Source organism: Colletes latitarsis, chromosome 9 (assembly GCF_051014445.1).
Source record: "Colletes latitarsis isolate SP2378_abdomen chromosome 9, iyColLati1, whole genome shotgun sequence".
Classification (NCBI taxonomy): Eukaryota; Metazoa; Arthropoda; class Insecta; order Hymenoptera; family Colletidae; genus Colletes; species Colletes latitarsis.
The window spans coordinates 16,972,010-16,977,803 of NC_135142.1; the positions used below are offsets into that span (position 1 = coordinate 16,972,010).

A 5,794-nucleotide genomic window follows, 5' to 3' on the forward strand; every position below is an offset into this window, starting at 1 on the left:
ATTTTACAAGACAACGTACTTCTAATTTTTGCATTATATATAGAGAAAGTTGTGTTTTGAAGTTTATTCATAAGATATCCTTCTCTTTTATGTTGCATATTTTTTTTTAAAGCATTGAATTCTAAGAACCTGTACAAAAATATTCAATACTACTTATTACTCGAAACGTGCATTAGTATTTCAACAGTATTAGTAAATTAGTTATTTTCATCGGATAGAAGATAAAACGCTCATGAAAATAAATTTTCTTTCAAGTCGATACGGTAGTTAATTCTAGACTAAACAATTATTTACGAAAAAATAGGATAGTAATTATGTAAACATCCTGTATACAAACTTAAATTCATTTTCAAATAAATAAACAATTTATAGTCCAGTTTTATCCCACATCAGTCGTATGATCAATAGGCATGTAGCATTAAAGTAAATGTGAAAATAAACATAGAAGACAGCAAAAATTATAGTAACTGGTACAGTCATTTGATAGAGGATGAAATGCCCTTTAAAATGAGCGTTTGTGCGAGCCGATAGCTTTATTAGTTCCGGAGATATAGCGATTTTAGTTTCAAGTCGATGCGGTGGCTAGTTACGGAGATATAAGCGTCCGAAGCTTTGTTTACATTTCGTTGCGCTCGCGCGAGTTCATTCATGCCCCGCGCGCGTAGATAGTAGACAGTGCGTAGTAAATTCTTGGAAATACTACGACTTCCTAGTCACGTGACTGTCTCGACTCACGCGCGACAAGGAGGCCCGACGCGACGCGTCAGACGGAGACAGAGATAGTCAAATTAAGAAAAAGACCCTTTCACATAAATTACGATATCTTGAAAACGGAAAGTCCGATCGACAAAAACCAAAAACCATTTTAAAGGGGAGGCTTTGCCGCTTCTAACAATACAACAATAATTAATAAAACACTAATAGTTTCGGAACTGCACGCGTCTAAAGTTTTAGTATTTTTAATACGCGTCAATAGCCTTTTCTAAGGCGGAGAGTGGAATTTTAAAAAATTCGCTTTCACATAAATTACGATATCTCGAAAACGGAAAGTCCGATCGACAAAAACCAAAAGCCATTTTAAAGGGGAAGATTTACCGCTTCTAACGGTGGCTCAATAATTAATAAAACACTAGTAGTTTCGGAACTGCACGCGTCTAAAGTTTAACTATTTTTAATGCGCATTGTTAGACTGTTTTAAGACAGCGGAAACTGAAGATTCTCTTCCTTCGGCCTAAGAATTGCTATTTACACGTGTAAGTATATCAGCAATACAAATAATCATTTGTTCGTTGATTTGTCTGTAAAAAAAAGAGAGGAAAACGAAAAGATTTTGTTCCAATTCCGAGCGAAGTGTTTTACATGCTAGAAGACGCTAAATCGTTGACATGCTCGCTAATACTGATTCATTGAAGCGACTTTTCGTCAGTCCGATCGAATTTAATTACATTTCTCTTGTTTTCTTTGGTAAATCATAAATTTCCTGTGCAGTAACTGTACGAAAGGTAATTTCGTTGTCAGTATTAATACGGACACATAATTTTTCCTGGAACAATCGTGCTGTAATCGTATGGACATTTTCTAAAACGAGATGTTCTATGATGAATACTTTGAGCGCGTAATTTTACAAATTTAATAATATCACGACGTAACATGTTCTCACGTTTTCACATTCAAGTAAAGAACCACAAACACTGTCCTGTCAGAAATATTTTGTTGCTACTTCTCGACTTTAAGGAAGTAGCCACCCATTTCGTTTGTATCTACATAACCCTTAAATAGCAAATTTTGGAGGCTCGTATCAGCAGAGAAAAATGTAAAAATAGAAGGGACAGAAATTAAATTTTCTAAAAAATTTTGTCCCCGACACTTTTTCCTACTAATTTACAAGCTTCCCAAAAATAGTATCCCAAAAATAGTAAGTATATTCATTCGTAGCATCTATCAATATCCTTTGTGATTTAAGAGTTATGTATTCTTGAATAAAATAGATTTGTTACAAGGGGTGGCTTCTCGCTTAAAGTCGTAAAGTGTTAATGAAATACGACACCGGATCTTAGATCGGAAAAACGAACAATCTGTGTGAAATTTGATTAAAATTGCCCGACATTTGGCTATATTTCCCTGTTAGATAACATCCGTAACGCCGCCGCCGTTCCCTATTACCTCGTTTTACCTAAAATAATTATTTAACTGCATCAACCGCGCGGCAAAGTGCGACTTTGATCGCTCGACGTCTCGAGACGAGGCCTCGCGTTACCGTTCTGTTTCTCCCATTAGTCACGTGTTGCTCTTTTCTCCATTGATCTCCGATGGGTGTCGCATAGACGTTGTGTTTTCTGACTCTCTTTGTCCTCGTGTAGCCACTTTATCCCGCCGTGCACTGTTGTACCCCTATTTTATTCCTCTTCCTTTTGTTTTGCCAGACTATTTTTGGTTACTCCTGTTCCGGTTTCTCGAGTTCGGTCTCCTTTTGGCGCATCTGACGATGCGATTCTCGGTGTTAAGAATCTTGTCGCGTCGACGCTTGCTTTTACGTATCATGAGACTTCGTTCGAATTATAAAGAAGGAGATGGCCGGTAAAGGGGATTGCCCGTGATGGGAAGCTCGGAGTTGAACACCCAGTCGTCCAAGTTTATGAGGTCGTCGTCGCTGAACAGCAGGTAGAGGTACTGCGAAAGATCAGAATAACAATCTCAGTAATTACTTCCTGACGTTTCATTCATTCATTTGCTAACGCTCTCAGTAATCTAGACCAGAGATTATCAAAGGGGAGCATAAGGCTGTCGACAGGACACGTTGAATTCCACCGCAAATAATGCAAGAAACTAGGAAGTTACAACATCGAAACATATTACCAAAATATTATAATGATAGAGTGTATAAATGAAAACATGATACCATTGTGTTACAAGAGTGATTGATCAGACTAGTTAATCATCTTAATGCTTAAAAAGCTCGTAAACCAGTACAGAATAATCTTCAATTTGACAAAGGAATGTACAGCATTGAAGAATTTCGAAATTTGGTATTGTGCGATGTATTAAGTATTCTTGTTATGTTGATCCATTTAATATCGAAAGAAATTGCGAAACATTTAACAGCAAGTCGTTAAAATTGGTTTTAGGTACAATATCGATTTGACAAATAAACATAGTAATGGAAAAGTTCGTTTTTTTACGCGTTATAGATCTTCCCCCATCAAGTTGTATTATTCTATTTCCAAATCTTGTGGAATTAACAGAGTTTATGGGAATTAATGGACGGTTGACTCCTTTGCATTACAGAGTCGATGGAAAAATGTAGTCAAAGCTGCGGAAGAACGTTGTAGCTTGGAAAATCACATTCGGCTGCAGTAGTACAACTCAGTTTTCTTTTCTCAGTTTTCATATGACTGACAATGAGCATATGAGAATAATGACTGTCTATGTTCAGGCTCGCGTTCCCATTTTGTAGCTTGCCGACATTGCTCGATGAGTTTAATCGTTTTCCGCCGCGTAACGTTACAAAAACCACGGCTGCTTTATGAGGAAGTTAACGAGCTTGGTTCCCATTCAAGACGATACGATCTTAAACGTTGCAGTCTTCGCGAAGTATGGTGAAAAAAATGTTACATCGTCGCGTGAGTTATTAGCTCAGCCGGAGGTCGAACGAAACATCACGGGAAGCTAATTCGTTGAATGCAAAACTGGCAATTAATCATTGATAAAATCGATGAAATAGTGGCTACTAATTATGGGAAGATTGCTTGACTTATATAGGTCAATTTAACACACTGACGCCGGATGGCTCGTACATATTTCATCAACTTTTTCTCTCTCTCGTCATAAAATAAATTAAGATGCTACTAATGGCTAAATTTCTCCTTAAAAATGTCATGAAAGATGGTTTATGAGTTAGAGTAATTAAGAATACATTTGCAACTTGCATTATTTCGAGTCGAACAGATTAGCACAAAGATATTCCCTTGAGTTTAGGAATGGTCGAAAGTCGAATGGCGTTAAGTTTCAACAGTATGGCGGATGACGTAAAACACAGAGATTCAACTTCGCCATTATCTTTTTGGTGGCTCGTGAAGCGTGAAATCTAGCATTGTCGTGCCCCAATAAACTTTTCTCCTTATGCTTCTGAATTCATCTTCATTGTTGTTTCAAAATACAGTTGTAAGAAAGACTGTCAGGGTCGATGTGGCAAAGTATGGGTTCCTTGGTGACAGTTTCAAAGAATTTAAATGTTGACGACTATGCAAAATTGTGAACATTGAAGCTCTAGCAACATATTTTAAATAACTTTACTCAAACATGAAAAGAAACTATGAATTGTGTCATAGTTCTACAGAAAACTACCCTCTTGAAACAAAGTTAAGGGTATGGTTGCATTGTTTTTCACTCGATCCACGTACATTAAAAAAGAAATTAATAGCACGTCCGTACCTTCAGAGTCTCGGCGAAGAAGTAGCTTTGTTGAATATCGTCTTGTGGCGGATCTATCACGTAAATGTTGTGAAGTCCAGTGAAGCCTTTTGGAACGCAACAGTATTTCTCCAACGCCTGGACAGCCTCCCACCCCCAGTCGCGGTATTTCGGGTCCTTTGTCAGCCGCCACATCACGAAGTACGATTCGAACGTCTGAAAGATAGATATTTTACTCTACGGAATTAGGTCACCAAATGAAGGTTCGTCGAATTCGTAATTTTATTAAACATCAAGAACGTCTAAAAAATATTTCATAAAACAATTAGAAAGGCAGTACCTGTGACCTTTTCCGAGCGGTGTCTTTCTTCAGAAATTTACAATTCAATGGTTCGCGAGATTATTCACTCGATCTAACGCAGGAATCGCGGATCTATTTATCGCTCGCGACGCCCCAATAGATTGCCAGTTACAATTGCGTTCGTCGAAGGAAGCTGGAAGGAAGGAAGGAATAACGTCGAGCCAGATAACGAAGGAGAACCGTCTGTTTTCGAAGATATCACCGGACGAGTGCGCGCCAGTGATCGCGAAGGATGCTTCATTATGACAACGAGCAGCGAAATGGTCGGCCACTTGGGTAGCAGAACGTCTCCGCGGTTCTTCAGAAACGGGAAAGACCGCCGGTACTGTGATTCGCCGTGGATATCGGCGAGGTTTTTGTACCGGGAAGAGGGCTACTCCGACAACTCGTCTGAGAGCCAGCGGGACAAAGAGGAAAGAGCTCGAGCAGTTTTACTCTCGCGACTTTTCTATCCCCTCGTTGCGGGAAACGTCGAGTACTTTCGTTTTCCTCTTTCCACGGCGTTCGCGGGTCACTGGCTAGAAATGAAATCCCGTGCTAGGAAAAAGCGCGATTACGGATCGAAACGAACGGACGAAATAAATTAAATTCGGCGGACGACTGGCCGATGTAGAAGTCGAACGCCCAAGTAGAGGTAGCCATGGTGAAACTTTATTTTCGACATGCTTCGACTGGGTGGATTTCGACTTAAATTTGTAATTGTTGTATGTACTATATCATTCCGTTGTGCGAGGTGCGCTCAAGAAGTTATCGCACCGATTTTTTGGAGTACGTACTGTGCGTCCTCGAGAAGTTGGCTAATGGGAGTGGCTGGCTTACTCCGCCCATCTCTTCTTTCGTTTGGGCACCAATCAGACCTGCGTTCCTTTCGCTAGCCAACTTCTCGCGGACGCACAGTACATAGGTCGTTTGCTATAGTTACATCAAATTTCAAGCAGAAATCCTTCTCGAAGACTCGCATAAAATTGAAATTCTGTCGTGGGTCGCTATGACCGCGTACCCATCTAACCCTGAACCTCTGTT

General features: G+C 39.5%; 1 pseudogene; it reads right to left on the reverse strand.

The window, feature by feature from the left end:
* Positions 1-2,556: 2,556 nt before the first annotated feature.
* On the reverse strand, positions 2,557-4,605 carry LOC143345653 (mannosyl-oligosaccharide alpha-1,2-mannosidase IA pseudogene; annotated as a pseudogene).
* Positions 4,606-5,794: the final 1,189 nt, after the last annotated feature.